This window comes from Ailuropoda melanoleuca, chromosome 12 (genome assembly GCF_002007445.2).
Source record: "Ailuropoda melanoleuca isolate Jingjing chromosome 12, ASM200744v2, whole genome shotgun sequence".
NCBI lineage: Eukaryota > Metazoa > Chordata > Mammalia > Carnivora > Ursidae > Ailuropoda > Ailuropoda melanoleuca.
Window position 1 is genome coordinate 37,218,591 of NC_048229.1, and position 18,410 is coordinate 37,237,000.

Below are 18,410 nucleotides of genomic sequence, written 5' to 3' on the forward strand. Positions count from 1 at the left end.
CACCATTCATATTGTACTGGGCCATCCATATGACTTCTTTTTAACTTAATCACCTCTTTTTTTTTTAAGATTTTATTTATTTTTTTGACAGAGCAAGAGAGAGAGCACAAGCAGGGGGAGCGGCAGACAGAGGCAGAGGGAGAAGCAGCAGTCTCCCCACTGAGCAGGGAGCCCGATGCGGGACTCAATCCCAAGACCCTGGGATCATGACCGGAGCCGAAGGCAGACACTTCACCAACTGAGCCACCCAGGCGCCCCTAACTTAATCGCCTCTTTAAAGGCCCTTGCTCCAAACACAGTCACATTCTGGGGAACTGAGGGTTAGGATTTCAACATCTGAATTTGGAGGGGAGGGTCACACTTCTGCCCATAACGGGAAGTGAGTGCCGGATCTTTCCCCCTCTGAATTGTGATGTCATCTGTGGGTGGGACCTGGGACCCTGTGAAGAACCTGTCCCCAACAGCCTTTCAGCCAATGCTTGTAGCACCTCCTCTTGGTTCTTGCTGAGTCATTGGATTAATTCCAACGACTGTATTCTATTTATAACAGGTGATACTGGTTTTCCACCTCCTAGAGTGGAACGACATTTCCTGGTTTTGTTTTGGTTTTTTTTTAAGATTATTTATTCATTTATTTGAGAGAGAGAGCACATGAGCAGGGAGGGAGGGGTTGGAGGCAGAGGGAGAGGGAAAAGCAGACTCAAGCCCAACGTGGGGCTCGATCCTAGGACCCTGAGACCATGACCTAAGCCAAAGGTGGGCACTTAACCTACTGAGCCACCCCAGTGCCCATGGCGTTTCCTGTTTTAAATAAATGTGTTGAATTAAAAAAAAACCTGAGTTAATTTCAAGAAAACTATCCAGTAGCTAAGTACATGGGAGGTGTGTGGATATGTGGCAAAGTACGGGAAAGTGAAATGCAAAAGGTGGGCGTTTGGGGTATTTCTGGTTGAGGACTGTGGGGTCACACCCAGCATCTTGTTCACTCTGGAGCTCTGGGCTTTGTGCTGGATGCTTCTTCTTATGGTCCCACTCCCATGGTGTCCCAAACTGGCCACAGCATCTCCCCCAAACCTATACCTCCTCCTAGTACCCATTACAGGGGGCCCTCAGGATGCCCCCATTCCCTAGACTAGAGCCCTGAGCCCCATCCTGGACACCTCCCTCCCCCCTCCCACGCCCCCCCATCCTCCCATTCCATGGCCCCATCCTGGTCCAGCCCAGCCTCCACTGCCTCCTGGCTTCCCATCCAGGGGATCCCCTCCAATCCCCACCCACATGGTAGCCAAAAGGAAATTTTATTTTATTTTTTATGTTACGTTGTATTATATTATTTATGTTATTTTTAAGATTTTAAGTAATCTCTACACCCAACATGGGACTCGAACTCACAGCCCTGACATCAAGAGTCACATGCTCTTCTGACTGAGCCAGCCAGGTGTCCCACGTTTTTCATTTTGATGTAGTCCAATGTAGCTTTTCTTTTGTTGTTTGTTCTTTTGGTGTCATATGCAAGAAATCATTGCCAAATCCTATGTCATGCAGCTTTTTCCCTATGTTGTCTTCTAAGGGTCTTATAGTTTGACTTCTTACAGTTAGGTCTTTGATTCATTTTAGGTTCATTTTTGTATATGGTGTTGGATAAGGGTCCTACTTGACTCTTTTGCATACAGATATCCATTCAGTTTTCCCAGCACCATCTGTTTAAAAGATGGTCCTTTTCCCATTGAATGAGCTGGGCACCCCTGTCAAAAATCATTTGAGGAGCAACTGGGTGGCTCAGCCGTTAAGTGTCTGCCTTCAGCTCAGGTCATGATCCCAGCGTCCTGGGATCGAGCCCCGCATCGGGCTTCCTGCTCAGCGGGAGGCCTGCTTCTCCCTCTCCCGCTCCCCCTGCTTGTGTTCCCTCTCTCACTGTCTCTCTCTGTCAAATAAATAAATAAAATCTTTAAAAAAATCACTTGACCTTGGGGGGTGCCTGGGTGGCCCAGCCGGTTAACTGACTGACTCTTGGTTTCGACCTGGGTCGTGATCTCAGGGTCTTGAGATCAAGCCCCACTTTGGGCTCCACGCTTAGCACGGCATCTGCTTGGGATTCTCTCTCTCCCTCTGCCCCTCCTGCTCGTGCTCTCTCTCTCTCTCAAATAAATAAATAAATCTTTTAAAAAATATCATTTGGGGGCCCCTGGGTGGCTTAGTCGTTAAGCGTCTGCCTTCGGCTCAGGGCTTGATCCCAGAGTCCTGGGATCGAGCCCCGCATCGGGCTCCCTGCTGGGAGCCTGCTTCCTCCTCTCCCACTCCCCCTGCTTGTGTTCCCTCTCTCGCTGGCTGTCTCTCTCTCTGTCAAATAAATAAATAAAATCTTTTTGAAAAAATCATTTGACCTCATATGCCAGGGTTTATTTTTAGAATTTGTGTTTTTAACAAGTTGCTGCTGAGAACCATTGAGATACATATATATACTATATATATATAGTATCAGATTAAAAATAAAAGAGGAAGGGGGTGCCTGGGTGGCACAGCGGTTAAGTGTCTGCCTTAGGCTCAGGGCGTGATCCCGGCGTTCTGGGATCGAGCCCTACATCAGGCTCCTCCGCTATGAGCCTGCTTCTTCCTCTCCCACTCCCCCTGCTTGTGTTCCCTCTCTCGCTGGCTGTCTCTATCTCTGTCAAATAAATAAATAAAATCTCTTAAAAAAAATAAAAAATAAAAGAGGAAGAGAGATTATACTTTTTCAGAAGTCACAGAGAGGGTGACACCTGAGCAAAACCTTGTCAGAGGCAAGAGTCACAGGCTCGAGAGGCAGAGGCACCCACCTGGGGAGGATGTTCCAGGCAGAGAAAAGCCGGGCAAAGGCCCTGCGGTGGGTGCGTGCACGACAGGCGCCAGGAACAGTGAGGAGGAAGGAATTCTTGAGATGTCTTCGGTGCAAAAAGGTGGTTTTAGAAAAGCACGGGGACGGGACCTGTAGGCAGAAAGAGCTTCATTGGGGTCTTGAGAAGTGGCCCGTTATATCCTTTCAAGTTGGGAGGGGGTTAGGGATAGCACAGACCTCCAAGGTATTTTGGAAATTAGGTTTCCAGGACTCTGAGGGGGCTAGTTATTGTTAGGAAAATGTCATTTATTACTGTCTAATAAAAACTCACTCATGAGACCCTTCGGATGTATATTGGTGGGTCATATGCTTGGAGGATGACTGCTAACATGTATCTTGAGGGGTAGAGATAAAGGAAGTTTCCAAAGGAATTTTTATATGTTAAAGGAGACTTAAAAAGGGGGGGGGGCGCCTGGGTGGCACAGCGGTTAAGCGTCTGCCTTCGGCTCGGGGCGTGATCCGGACATTACGGGATCGAGCCCCACATCAGGCTCTTCTGCTATGAGCCTGCTTCTTCCTCTCCCACTCCCCCTGCTTGTGTTCCCTCTCTCGCTGGCTGTCTCTATCTCTGTCAAATAAATAAATAAAATCTTTAAAAAAAAAAAAAAGGGGGAGGGCGTCTGGGTGGCTCAGTTGGTGAAGCGTCTGCCTTCAGCTCAGGTCATGATCTCCGGGTCCTGGGATCGAGACCGAGTCGGGCTCCTTGCTCAGCAGGGAGCCTGCTTCTCCCTCTCCTCCCTGTTCATGGTCTCTCTCGCTCACTCTCTCTCTCAAATAATTAAATAAAATCTTTAAAGAGAGAGAGAGAGAGACTTATGATCCTGGGAGATTGGGATAATGTTAAACTAAGGTTGCCTTTTACCCTAGTGAAGTATTAACATCGAGGCAGCCGAGCTCCTAGAGGAATCTCACTCTGCCTGTTTCAAGGACTTGTCAATGGGCTGTAAGTAGTAAGGAAATTTAATTTTTTTTTTCTTTTGCCTTGTTTCCCACATCAATAATGAGCCACCATATCACACCCATTAAGCAACACTGTGTGTTTTGCCCATATAGTCTCTGGCTGCCTCAACATGATAATAGCTGATGCTTCCTGGCTTGCATGCCTGTTTTTAGGAGGTCATCAAGAGGATGTGACTGCAGGTTGACCCTCGAGCCAGACTCAGGCAATCAGGGCTCCTCACTCCCTCCCCGGACCGTGGAATGTACTTCTGCCCCGTTCCCACAGTGGGAGCTGTTCCAAGGACAGAGCCTTGCCAGAGCAAGGTGCTGCTGAGACCATCTGGCTGGTATAGGAGACGGAGGCCAGTTAAGGCCTTTATATAAACTTTAAGATTCTGGTGGGTGGGTGGGGAGACCTACTCATCTTGTGGCGTCCAGGACAAGCCTTGTAAGTGCGTTCCTTGCTTATTAAACCCGCCACCTGCCAATCTGGAGCCGTCTGCCTCTTTCTTTGGTCTCCCCTTGTCCTCTGTGGATGGGGCCGGTTCACAAACCAACAATTAACGAATCAGCCAGGAGACTGAAGAAATGGGCCTTGGGAAAGGGACACTGCAGGGAAACTCTCCAGCTGGCCATCAACCTGTATGTGGGGAGGGGTGGCCCCACGCGTTGGATGCTCGTGGACCACTGCAGGAGGATGGGGACACCCCCCAAAATGCAGGCCATTGGGGCACCTGAGGAACTGCGCAGGGGGAAATGCATGCGGGGGGGGGGCTGGCCTCTACTGCGGGCAATTGGGCTGCTCCCCACCCCCACCCCAGGCTGAAGCTTGCCCTAGAGACTTGGAAGAAGTGCTGAATTCAGGAAAGGGACATGTGGTTGTCCATTACTCTGCTAGCTTCAGGGCTCACAGCACAGTGGGAGCACAAAATAGTAAGTTGCAGACCTTAGCATGCCATTTTGCAAAGCTAGGAGGGTGCAAACTGCCCCAGATTAAGATGCACGCGTGTGTACAAAGCCTGATTAGAACGCTAAGAGGTACAGTCAGTCGCTGGGAGAGCGACGAGGGCATCCTGGTGCCCGGACCCTGTGCCCCACGCTGTCGGAGCCTGAATACAAAGGAAAAATTTAAATAGCGATCACCCTAGACTGCTGATAATGGAGAAATATGTCCCAAAACTCTGAGGAGGAAACTCGCATTCTCTCTGTCCCTTGAAAATGTAAACCTTATCATGTCTTTGAAATAAAAACACTGTCCACGATTGCCTGAGACTAAGGGGAGAAAGGGGGACAAAGAGGCTTTTCAAAATACAGACTGCTGGAGATGCTTGGTTGGCTTGGCTGGTGGGGCATGCGACTCTTGATCTCGGGGTTAGAGGTTCAGGCCCCGCCTTGAGTGTCGAGATTACTTAAAAATAAATTCTTAGGAACGTCTGGGTGGCTCAGTCGGTTAAGTGTCTGCCTTCGGCTCCACTCATGATCCCAGGGTCCTGGGATCGAGTCCTGCTTCGGGCTCCTTGCTCAGCGGGGAGCCTGCTTCTCCCTCTGCCTCTGCTGCTCCCCCTGCTTGTGCTCTCTCTCTCTCTCTCTCAAATAAATAAATAAAACCTTAAAAATAATAAAATAAAATAAAATAAAATAAAATAAAATAAAATAAAATAAAATAAAATAAAATAAAATACAGACTGCTGTGGAAGCTCCCTGGCCAACAGTCTCGTTCACAGCCTCCAGAAGATGGCTGGTCAGCGGCTAAAGCTCTGGCATCTCCGTGTCTGTCTGTATGTTTACACACAACTGCAGATGTGTGTTATGTACGTGTGATGTGTTTCCACCTCCAGGGGGCAGTGCCAAAATCAATTTGTAAAAGAGCACTATTTAATTGGCTTAAAGAAAAATCAGCTCGAATATCAATAGTGTATTTACGCCAAAGTAAAGTGTCCTTTCTCTCTCATCTGCTAAAAGGACAGTTTGCTTGGACCAGGGGTCTGTTGAAAGGCTCTTCTTGAGGTAGGTAATCTGCCTAGAAAACAGATTGGATTTTATCAAAATAATCTCCTACGCTCCCTGTTGTCTTTACCAGGTCTTTGATTACTTAAGAAAACTGATTCTTCTCTAGTAAAAGAGCTAGGTATTTTTACAACTGTGACTGACTGTATTTGCCTGTGAAATCTTTCATTGTCCCCCTGGTTAAATGAGTAACTAAAGATCCTTTCTCAGTGACCTATGATCCTATTTAATCAAGTGTTTTAAAACCTTTTGATATTTTTGACGAACTTCCCCCAAATCATATCTACATCAAGGCTTGTTAACCTCTAAGTCACTAACTCTGGGATTTTCCAGAGAAAATATCAAAAGGTGTGTTCTCTCTCTTTACAGAAGAGAGGTTTTAAGCTAATTAGGTTTATGTTTTAAATTACAGGGGAGGGGCACCTGGCTGGCTCCATCGGTCGACCACGTGACTCTTGATCTTGGGGTTGTGGTGAAGAGATTACTTAAAAATAAAATCTTTAGGGGCATTTGGGTGGTGCAGTTAAGCGTCTGACTCTTGATTTTGGCTCAGATCATGATCTCGGGGTTGTGGGTTTGAGCCTGGCATTGAGCTCCCTGCTAGGGTGGGGAGTCTGCTTCTCCCTCTGCCCCTCCCCCTGCTTGTGCTCTCTCCCCCCTCCAAATAAATAAATAAGATCTTTAAAAAAACAGGGACGCCTGGGTGGCGCAGTCATTAAGCGTCTGCCTTGGGCTCAGGGCGTGATCCCCGCGTTCTGGGATCGAGCCCCACATAGGGCTCCTCTGCTGAGAGCCTGCTTCTTCCTCTCCCACTCCCCCTGCTTGTGTTCCCTCTCTCCCTGGCTGTTTCTGTCAAATAAATAAATAAACAAAAATCTTTTAAAAAATGATAAAAAATAAAATAAAATAAAATGTATGTCACAGAAATCACCAAATTTCCTTGTCAAATGCATAACTCTCATCAGCTCCTTAACAACAGCTATTTTAAAGTCTTTTATCATTTATAGTTCCTGTTCTGCTGGGATGCTTTTGTGAAAGTGTTCCTGCAAAAATACTTCGTTTTCAAGGACATTCTTTGGAAAGACTCTGCCAAGTACAGGGGTTTTGTTGTTGTTTGTTTTTTTAGGTAGGTTCCACATGGAGCCCAACACAGGATGTGAACTCACAACCCTGAGATCAAGACCTGAGCTGAGATTTTAACCGACTGAGCCACCCAGGCGCCCCCAGAAGGTGCAGGTTTCTGATAACTATAATCAATTTGCCTGCATGTGGGAGGGCCAACAATGGACCTTTCCAGTGCCTCCCCATGGCTCCCCGCATAGCCCCAAAATATGTCATGGGATGGTAGCCAGAGATCTGTCCCTGTTCTCCTCCTCATCAGGAAAATGGGCCCATGACACTGATGATACAATGTTAACACATAAAGACTGGCCTCTGCTGCAGGACTCTGTATAGAGTATGCTGGAACATCTGCAAGGGAGAGGACGCATGGCGAACCCACAGAAAACTCAAGACCCAGGTGCCACTGAAACGTTTTTGGGAGTCGTTTGGTTGCACAAGCTGTGATTGTGGAGACGCAAGCCTATCTAACTCGTATGGGGTTTTTGGAGGAATTTATTCCCCCTCCCCACCCCAATCCCGACACAGTGCCTCCGTCCCTTGTTCCACCTGGTAAAGAAAGGGCACATGGGGACCAGGGATCAGAGCAGCAGGCCACCTTTGAGAAGTCAAAAATGCTGGCGGGGCAGATGAAAGCTTGGGCATTTCCTAAATCGGGCTGCCATTTGCATTAGATGTGTCTATGACCCCAGAAGGTGTGGACTGAGCACTTTGCAAAGACAACGGTAGGAGACGGTACCCTCAGGATTTGGGTCCCAGCTCTGGAAGGGGGCAGACACCCGATATAGCCCCACACTGCAAGAGCTCCTAGTTATGTATGCAGTGCTCCTCTGAGCAGAGCCTCTCGTGAAGGAATGGTATGTCCTGGTAAAGAACCCCCCCCCCGGTCCTGTCAAGGGGAAAGCTGAGAATATGTCCCATCGCCCCACCTCTGCCGTAACTCAGACTCCCACTTTGACTAAGGGGCATGCCTATTTGCCGCAGAGAAGCACTCTGCCCACCACCCCACCGTCTCTAGAAGGGCAGGTGCCACCAGGGCCCCTAGAGTATGTCGAGCCTCCAAATGTGCCCACCCGTTCCCACGGTGGCCCCTGTGGCCCGCACAGAGGGAGTGGGGAAATTCCCACTGGTGCCTAGAAACCAGAGCAAACTGCAGGAGCCCGTGGGCTGAACTCAGAGTGGTTTAGCTGGTGATCACCCATGACTCCCGACTGCTCCCCCTTTGCATGCCACCCCTGTGGCTCGGACAAAGGGGAGCCGAGGGGGGGAGGTGATCATGAGTAAGTCAGAGAAGCTGAGTACCACGTACAGATACCCTCATCGACAAACAGTGATCGGGAGTCACATTTCAAAGGTCACGATACACAAGACAGAGCAAAAGAACAGGACATTGAATGGAGGTCCCATCTCCCTTATAACCCGCAAGCAGCAGGGTTAGCGGAAAGGAAAAGTGGAATATTCAAACAGCAGATTAGATTACTGACAGGTAAAACCACTCTGGCTGGGTGGACTGAGGTACCATCCCAGGCTTTAATACATTTGCTTTTTTTTTTTTTTAAGATTTATTTATTTTTGTTTGAGAGAGAGACAGCATGAACAGAGGGAAGGGCAGAGGAAGAGGGAGAGAGAGAATCTCAAACACGCTCCATGCCCAGCTCAGAGCCTGATGCAGGGCTCGACCCCAGGACCCTAAGATCATGGAATCAAGAGTTGGACGCTTAACTGACTGAGCCACCCAGGCGCCCCCTGCACGTGAATGATCACCCAGGGGGACTTGTTGCACCGTATGCCAGACTGGACACCCCTGCGGACACACCCAACACCAGAAGGGCACGGAAGGCACGGGAAGCAGCCATTGCCCCAATTCTCACTGCAGATCAACATGCTTTGCTACTGAGAACCCCAAGCCCCATGACACCTGAGACAGGCGTTATCTACTGGAATTTGCAGTGACTCATCCCACCAGGATGGGGAGTTACTTTGCACCCGTGAGCGAGATCAACTACTCCATCCCCACTGGGTCCCGTGGTCCTGCTGTGAGCTGGACTCTGAAAGGCATCATCCCTGGAATGGAACACACACCGTTCCCTGAGAAAGGGGCGAAAGCGGGGGTCCTGGACTGGCGGGCCCAGCCCCCAGCCCCCAGTCCATCTCCTCCCACCTGACGGTGCCGCCTTGCCTGGCCAACATGTAGGGTGTATACAACCAGGTCAAGTTCCTAAAACTGCCAGTCTCCCTCTTCTCAAGGCCACGTGGGCACATTCTTGCCACGGGCACCATCGTTGGGCTCTAGCTTTGTTCCCCTGTTGGCCGGGAGGACATAAGGGCACACACGGAAGCCCTTACTCAAGTCACCCAGCAAGACTTGAATGACAGTCAACGAAGCCACACTAAACTCTCTCTAATGAGGAAAGCTGTGCCCCCAAACAGAATGGCTTTGGACATTATCAGTACTTTGCAAGGACACACCTGGGTCGTTACTCAAACACAAGGTCACGTGCTCCCGCCTGATAAGGCAGCTCACGCATCGTCTTTATTAGATCATATGGGGACACATGTGAACACTTTGAGCAACCGCCCCCCACCCCCAGCCTAGGGGACTTCGGATCATGGAACTCTTGGTGGAAAAACTGTTGGTTATTTTAGGAATCATTGTCTTCCATCTGTTTTCTGTTCCACGCGCCCGTATCTATGTGCCTCCCAAGAGCCCCCAACGAGCCACCCCCGTGCCAGTGGAACTCCATGCTGGCTGCCCGGGCACGTCGTGCAAGGCAGTGTGTGACAGATTGTAAGAGCTGGCCACGAGGGGTGGAGTATTGGGGGAGGTCATCCAGAGGACATTACCGCCGGTTGACCCACGAGCTGGACTCAGGCAATCAGGGCTCCTCCCTTCCTCCTCCTTCTGCCCACCGTTGCCTCAGTGGGAGCTGTTCCAAGGACATAGCCTTGCCAGAGCAAGGTGTTGCTGGGACCATCTGCCTCTATAATCTTTAAGATTCTGGTGGGTGGGTGGGGAGACCTACTCATCTTGCGGCGTCTAAGACAAGCCTTGTAAGATCGTTCCTTGCTTATTAAACCTGCCACCTACCAATCTGGAGCCGTCCACCTCTTTCTTTGGTCTCCCTTTGTCCTCTGTGGATGGAGGGCCAGTTTGCAAATCAACAATGCCACAATCTTAGGCAGTCAAGATGGCATGACCCACAGGGCAAGTCTCAGAGTGAAGAGGCCTTGCCCAAGGCCACACGGCTAGGAAAGCGGAGAGTCGGGATTTGGACCCAGACCACCCGTCTCTAGAGCACCTGTGTGCTCCGAACCTTTAAACCGTATCACCCCAGCTGAGAGAGGATCGAAGTCAAACATCAGCTCCCCGAGGATGGGATTTTTGTGTGCCTTGGTCACAGCTGAATTCCCAGTGCCTAGAATGGTGCCTGGCTCAGGGTAGTGCCCAATAAATACTTGTTAAATGAAAGAGTGAACAAACTAAAATAGAGACTCAATTTTCAACTAGTTGTTTTAATTATTATTATTATTAAATAAGTGACATATGGTACAACTACTTTGGAAAAAGCTTGGCAGTTTCTTTTTAAAAAATTTTTTAAAAGATTGATTTATTTCAGGGAGAGAGAGAGAGAACACTAGCTGGGGGGATGTAGGGGAGGAGGAGCAGAGGGAGGGAGAGAGAAACCCAAGCAGACTCCATAGTGAGCACTGAGAGCAGAGCCCAACGTGGGGTTCGATCTCACGACCCATGAGACCACAACCTGAGCTGAAACCAAGAGTTGGGCGCCCAACCAGCTGGGCCACCCAGGTACCCCTTTAATTTTTTTTAATTTAAGTGATCTCTACACCCAACATGGGGTTCAAACTCACGACCACAAGATCAAGAGTCACATGCTCTACAAACTGAGCCAGCCAGGTTCTCCGAGCTTGACAACTTCTTAAAAATTTAAATATAGGGGGGCCTTGGGTGGCTCAGTCGGTTAAGCGTCTGACTCTTGATTTCCGCTCAGGTCATGATCTCAGTGTCGTGGGATTGAGCCCAGCATCGGGCTCCCCACTCAGTGGGGAGTCTGCTTGTCTCTCTGTCCCTCTGACCCTCCCCATACTCTCTCTCTCAAATAAATAAATAAATCTTTATTTTTTTTAAAAGATTTTATTTATTTGACAGAGAGAGACAGCCAGCGAGAGAGGGAACACAAGCAGCGAGAGTGGGAGAGGAAGAAGCAAGAGCTCGATCCCAGGACCCTGGGATCATGACCTGAGCCGAAGGCAGACGCTTAACAACTGAGCCAACCAGGCGCCCCAAAAAATAAATCTTTAAAATAAATGTTAAATACACACCTACCATATATGATTCAAGTGCTCCACTCCTAGGTAGTATACACTAGAGAAATGAAAGCGTATGTTCACACAAAGACTTGTACACCAGTGTTCACAGTACTTCTATCCGTAATTGCCAAAAACTGGAGAGAAGGCAAATGTCCACCAACAGGTGAGTCGATAAACCAATCGTGGCAATTTGATAAATTGTCCCCTGCAATGGCCTAATTCGACACGCATGAAGTACAAAACAATGATGCTGAGTGAAAAAAGCCAGACATGAGAATCCACCCTCTATCATTTCATTCTGGAAAATGCAATAGAGACAGGAAGCAAGCGGATGGGTGGCTGTGCAGAGGGGCGAGGGACGGAGGGTTGGATGAAGAAATTCAGCAATGATGGCTATGTTCATTCTCACTGTCACGATCTCGGTTGCTGTTTGCGGTGGTGGCCCTCCCAGGTTTACGTAAGCCAACATTCCTCAACTTGTATACTTTCTTTATGTCATTTGTACCTCAACAGAGCTGGGGGGAGAGGGTGTCCCCCCTGTGGGAGACTTTTCCCTCTACTGGACTGGCTGAACACACGGGCTCCTGAGGGCATCCGAACTTACATTCTCAAGCTCAATAGACCGTGAAGCTATTTCCGCTTAGAGCCCTGGAAAGCTTTAAAAAGAAAAGAAAGTGGACCTATTTTTGCGCTCAGGCCTGTCACTTTTCTCTCCTGCCCCCGAGCCCACAGGGGATCAATTTCTTGAATGGGGGAAGAGAGAAATGAGAATATGCATAGGGGGAAAGGAAGCACAGCAGATGGAAACACGGCGGGCTCCCCTGCCCCCACCCCAGGCACAAGGACAATGCGGGAGGCAGGTGGACATGGTGAGAAGGTGGCTGCGGTTCTCTCTGGAAGCAAGAAGGACGTCACTGCTGAGAGTGAGGATGAGGAAGCTCTTGGAGGGTTGAAAGGAAGGTCTGGTATGTCATCTGGGAGAATGAAGGGAGCAGGGACACCCGCAGAGGTGCTGAGGAATTTGGAGGAAATTGTTGGAGTGGAGGTTTTGGAGGGAATGAACTGGAAAGGCAGGATACAAGGGGCGGTGAGTGAGACGCTTGAAGCTGAACTTCTAAGAGGCTGTGGTTACTGAGACAAGGTGTAGCTGCGCCCATGGGAAGGAGCGGCTTTGAGGAGGACAAGTTCACTGGAGAAGAGGAGGTCTGGGGACCGAGAGGATGGCCCGAGGGTCGCCCACCTGCGTATGGCAATCACTGGGGATGATGAGAGAGGAGTCATGAGAGACAGTGAGCCAGGAGCTAATGTCCTGGAGGAATGAGCAGTGGTGATCGTCAACTGATGGATGCAAATGTGCTCTGTCCATGCAGCGGAATATTATTTGGCCATAAAAAGGGATGAAGGACCTCCTATAACCTGGGTGAGCCCTGAGCACAACTAGTCACGTGTTTTATGATTCCACTGATCTGAAATGTCCAGAATGGGCAAATCCATAGAGACTGAAAGTAGCTTAAGGGATGCTGCCGGATGAAGGCAGGTGATGGCTAACGGACATGGAGTTTCTTTTGGAGGTGATAAGAAAGTTCTATAAGTAGACAGTGGTGACCGTCACACAACCTTGTCAAATAAGTGGATAAAATCTTTAATAGGGGCGCCTGGGTGGCACAGCGGTTGGGCGTCTGCCTTCGGCTCCGGGCGTGATCCCGGCGTTCTGGGATCGAGCCCCACATCAGGCTCCTCTGCTATGAGCCTGCTTCTTCCTCTCCCACTCCCCCTGCTTGTGTTCCCTCTCTTGCTGGCTGTCTCTATCTCTGTCAAATAAATAAATAAAATCTTTAAAAAAAATTTAAAAAATAAAAATTTAAATTTACAATTTTGTTTTGTTTTGTTTTAAATAGGCTCCACACTGGGTGTGGAGGGCTTGAACTCACAACCCTGAGATTAAGACCTGAACTGCCATCAAGAGTTGGATGCCTAACTGACTGAGCCACCCAGGTGCCCCTCATTTACAACTTTAGTGCAAATATGACATTTGTAATTTCTTGAAATTCTCACCTGGCTCTTGGAAAGAGTTGAGTGCACACTTTCAGTCTTCATCATCAGGAAGGATACCTAATTCTGTAGTGATCTATTGGAAAGGACCGGGATATGGAAGGGCCCCAGCACAGCCTCTGAGTCCTACCCAAGGCACCAGAGAATCCAGAACCACATAGATGCACTGAAGACCATGGCCTGGATCCCCTGGTCTCTGATCAGCTAGGGAAACTGCACAGGGCTCCATACGCATCCCACTGCTGGCATGTCGGACTCCGCTTTCCAGCCACCCATGCACTGTGTCCTCCAAACAAGTGACCTCCAACGTGAACCAAATGCATCAGCCACATCAGGGTCAGCATGCCAACCCCTTGTCACTCTGGGGTTTATACCCTCTCATGGTTCCTTTTTCGGGCCAAAGTCCTCATCCCCACTGTATCGCACTACATGCCATACACCTGCCCCCATCACCTCTCTGAACTGTCTCCTCTCACACACGCCACCATTTGTTCTATCCAGTCACACTTCAGGGCTTTTCCATTTACTGTTCCCTCTGCCTGGAATATTTTTTATACCCACAATTCCAATGGCATGTGAACACACACACACACACACACACAATGGACTCACTTTCAGTAAGATAAATATAAAGCAAATGTAAATTAAAACCAGTTTTTATCACTTAGATTGCTAAGAAAATGCAAATGTAAGAGAAATTTTGCAGTGTTTTTGAGATAGTGGGGGAATAGGTATTTTTATATAGTAATGATGGGAACTCAAAATTGTTACAGTGTTAATGGAGGATAATTTGGTGAAACCTTACAAAAAGTAAAATGTACTGACTGGTAACTATCTTATCCATCAACACCGTAAGATACCTAAAAACCCTATCTGTTTGGGGGAAATTAGAATGGAAATTACAAAATATTTCAAACTGTTGGATGCAGCTAAATCAGCATCGGAGAGGGAAAGTCATAACCTCAAATGCTTATATTGGGAAAGAAGAAACGCTTTGAGTTAATGAGTTTTCTCAATTTAAGACGTTTTGAAAAAGAACAGCAGAAAAAAAACCCAAAAAGAAGGAAATAATAAACATAATAATAGAGTAATTAATGCAATAAAATGTACATTCTCTTTGAGACAGCACTTCTAGGCAGTTATCTGAGAGACATTTGCATAAGTGGAAAATAATGTATGCCCCAGGTTGGTCATTACAGCACTGTTTGTGGTAGCAGAAGTCTGGGAATAAATTCAGCACCTACTCATTAGACAGATTACGGGACACCCACCCAAGGAAAACTATCCAAACATTAAAAAGAATGAGACCCTCTCCTATACTGCCAGGGGAAACATACAGTACACTTTGTGGGGTTTTCTGAATAGATTTATTTATTTGAGAGAGAGAGGGAGTGATGCCCGCGAGCAGGGGGACGGGCAGAGGGAGAGAGAGAGAGAGAGAGAGAGAATTTTAAGCAGGCTCTGGGCTCAGCAGGGAGTCTGCTTAAGGACTCTCTCTCTCTCCCTCTCCCTCTGCCCCTCTGGAAGGGAAATGTGGATGAGGAGGGAGGATGCCCACCAGAAATTACTTAATACTGTTTGACATTTGTACCTTGCTCACAAGTTACCCAATCAATATATTTTTTAAGTTTTTTGGGTTTTTTTTGAGAGAGAGAGTGAGTGAGAGAGAGAGCACAAACTCAGGGTGAGGCAGAGGGAGAGGGAGAAGCAGACCCCCTGCTGAGTAGGGAGCTCGATCCCAGGACCCTGGGATCTTGACCTGGGATCTTGACCAGAGCCAAAGGCAGATGCTTAACCAACTAAGCCACCCAGGTGCCCCTAGGATTTTATTTTTAAGTAATCTCCACACCCAACATGGGGCTCGAATTTACAATCCCCAAGATGCTCTATGAACTGAGCCAGCGAGGTGCCCCTTAATATATTTTTTAAAGATTTTATTTATTAGCAAGAGAGAACACTCGCATCAGAGAGAGAGAGAGAGAGAGAGAGAGAGAAGAGCGAGCGCATATGAGCAGGGGAGGGGCAGAGGGAGAAGCAGACTCCCAGCTGAATAGGGAGCACACAGGGCTGTGAGGCTCAATCCCAGGACCCTGAGATCATGACCTGAGCCAAAGTCAGACGCTTAACCGACTGAGCCACCCAGGTGCCCTGTCCTTTAATATATTTTTTAGTTAAAAGAAATTTTAGGGGTATCTAAGCAGCTCAGTTGGTTAAGCCTCTGACTCTTGATTTCGGCTCAGGTCATGATCTACCGGTCATGAGATCAAGCCCTGTGTCAGGCTCCATGCTCAGTGGAGCCAGCTTGTCCCTCTCCCTCTGCTCCTCCTGCTCCCTCCCCTCTCTCTCTCCCTCTCAAATGAATAAATAAATAAAATCTTTAAAAAGAAGAAAAGAAAATTTACCATTAAAAAAACGGGATACTGGCTAGGGGAACCCCCACCTCCAGATGCAGGTGTCCAAGAGCAGTTATGCTTGTCCCCAAAGATCACTGATTAGATAACTGGTCCGGGGAGGCCATGGGACAGGTCTGCATCAAAGGGAGAGAGAGAGGGAAGGGATTCTCCTTTAAAAAGCAGTATCTCATAGTGGATAGAGCACCGAAAGGAGCTGGGGATCCTGGCCACCACTGTGAGCCCCACATTTGGGATTTTGAATCACGCATGGGTAGCTTTTACTCCCAGCCTGTCCTGCGGGCTCTACTTTCAAAACAGATCCACAGCTTCCCACTTCAACCCCTCCATGGCCCCCACCCTGATCCCACCCACCTTGTTCTCCAGACTGTTCCCCTGAATCAGCCTCCTCACTGTCTTCCTGGCTCCCGCCCCACCTCCCACAGACTGTTTCCCACACCCACACCATGCAGCCACAGGTCTCTTGTGAATACCTGAGCCAGATCAGGGTCCTCCCCTGCTGGGAAGCCTCCAGGGGCTCCATCCACCTCAGAGGAAAAGTCAAAGCCCATGAGGCCCCTCAGTCCCCTCAGACTGAACTGCCCCTTTTCCCGTCTCCAGAAGCATTGCTTACCATTTACCAATCCCCTCTCCCCCGCCATTCTACTCCAGCCGCAGGGGCAGTTCCCGGAACACACCAGGCACATTTTCACCTCAGGGCATTTGCACTGGCTGTTCCTTCTGCTTGGAATGGTTGTCCTCCGGGATCCACAGGACTTCCTCTCTCCTCTCCTTCAGGTCTTTGCAAGAATGTCACCTTCTCAGTGAGGCTTCCTCTGAATACCCGTCCAAGCAAACTGCCCTCATACCTCCTTCAAATTAAAAAAAAAATTTTTTTTAAGGTTGAATTTATTTATTTGAGGGAGAGAGAGAGTGCGAGCACAAGGAGGGGAGGGAGAAGAGAAGCAGACTACCTGCTAAGCAGGGAGTCCACAAGTGGGGCTCCACCCCAGGACCCTGGGATCATGACCTGAGCTGAAGAAGGCTTCAGTTTGCTTCTCATAGTCCATAGTCTCTCATGTTTCATTCCCCCCCTTTTTTTTTTAAAGATTTTATTTATTTATTTGACAGAGATAGAGACAGCCAGTGAGAGAGGGAACACAAGCAGGGGGAGTGGGAGAGGAAGAAGCAGGCTCACAGCAGAGGAGCCTGATGTGGGGCTCGATCCCATAACGCCGGGATCACGCCCTGAGCCGAAGGCAGACGCCTAACCTCTGTGCCACCCGGGCGCCCCCCGTTTTAATTTCTGAATAGCAGTTCTTACCATCTGATACAATACGTTTTACTTATTTCACTAGCATATAACCCCCAGGAAAGAGGACATTTTCCTTATCTTCCTCACCATTTTATCCCAGGTGCTCCCACTAGTGTTGGCTCAATAAACATCTGTTGAATGAATAAATGACCCTAGGGTAGATCCTTAAAGTGATTAAAACATACCTACTTCCAGCCCCAAAAGAGTCCAGATTCCAGGGAAGAGACAGAAATTAAACAAGTAAGTAGATGTTTTCACATGGCAATAAGAGCAAAGAGGGAGACAAATAGGGAGCCATGATTGTAACAGTGTACGAGGGTAACTAGGCTGGGATGGTCAGGAAATGACATTTGAGTCATGGTCTGTCTGATGAGGAGCAAAGATCTGGGAGAATATTATAGGCAGAGGGAGGAGCCAGTACAAAGTCAGGAATGGGTTCTGGGTATTTGATGAACAGAAGAAAGTCATTGTGCCATGTCCAGAACAGGGGGAAAAGGGGTAGGCATGGATGGGCCTATAAAGGTCAGATTATGTCTTGTATGGAGGGGAGCGACCAGGTCTTCTTGTGGTGTATTTCAACTGGGTTTTCCCTTCTCTGTCTCAATTTTACCTATCTGTGAAACGCGGGTAGGCCTGAGGTTCCCTCTGCTTCCAGACATTCTCAGCATCTCTCAAGACCACCCTAAAAGGCAGGTGCCATTACCATACTCCTATCGATGAGGAAAAAAGAGGCCCCAAAAGGCTAACTCACTTTCCAAGAGCTGGTAAGCGCAGGCTCCCTACTTGAACTCGGCAGGCTGGCCCAGAGCCTGCGCCCTTACCCTGCACTGCATATTGCAGCCCCCATAACTACAACAGGTACTGCAGTGCGGTGCTGACACGTCTTTAGCGGCAGACAAATCCCACTCTGGCCACTTACAAGCTGGGGGATCCTGATTAGCCGCTTGAGTCCCCTGAGCCCATTTCCCCATCTGTACAATGTGCACCCCAACATTAACCTCGACTAACACAACACTTGGCTGACCAGGAGGAATGAGGCGTGACTGCCAAACAACTGCGTGACTTTCCGAGACGGAAAGAGGGCGGTGGAATGAGGGGTTGGGGTGTTTGGGGAAAAGGGACGCGGAGCCCTAACGCAACGGTGCATCAGTCTTTCCATTCCTTTCTGGCATTGTTTCCTCCATTCAACCGCTGAGCAACTCTCCATCTCTCCCCCCACCTCACCCCACCCCCTATTTTTTTTTCCAGGCTGAAAAGAGGTCGTGGTCCCTTTAAGGCCCGCCCCTCCCTCCCCCAAAACTTCCCAGTGTCTGCTCTCTTTTCGATCCCGGACGGCCGGCCAGGCTCGCCGCCGAGCTGGTAGGGGCTGGGGGCGAGGGGTCGG

The 18,410-nt window shown here is 48.8% G+C and overlaps 1 long non-coding RNA gene across 1 annotated transcript in view; it reads right to left on the bottom strand.

Annotated features, from left to right (window-relative positions):
- Positions 1-2,683: 2,683 nt before the first annotated feature.
- Positions 2,684-18,410, bottom strand: part of LOC109490908 — a 17,438-nt gene continuing 1,711 nt past the window's right edge. The window contains exons 2-3 of the long non-coding RNA XR_004629134.1: positions 15,724-16,583; positions 2,684-2,965 (exon numbers count right to left, since the gene is read on the bottom strand). This is a non-coding gene — a long non-coding RNA (uncharacterized LOC109490908). The remainder of the gene's footprint in view (positions 2,966-15,723; positions 16,584-18,410) is intronic.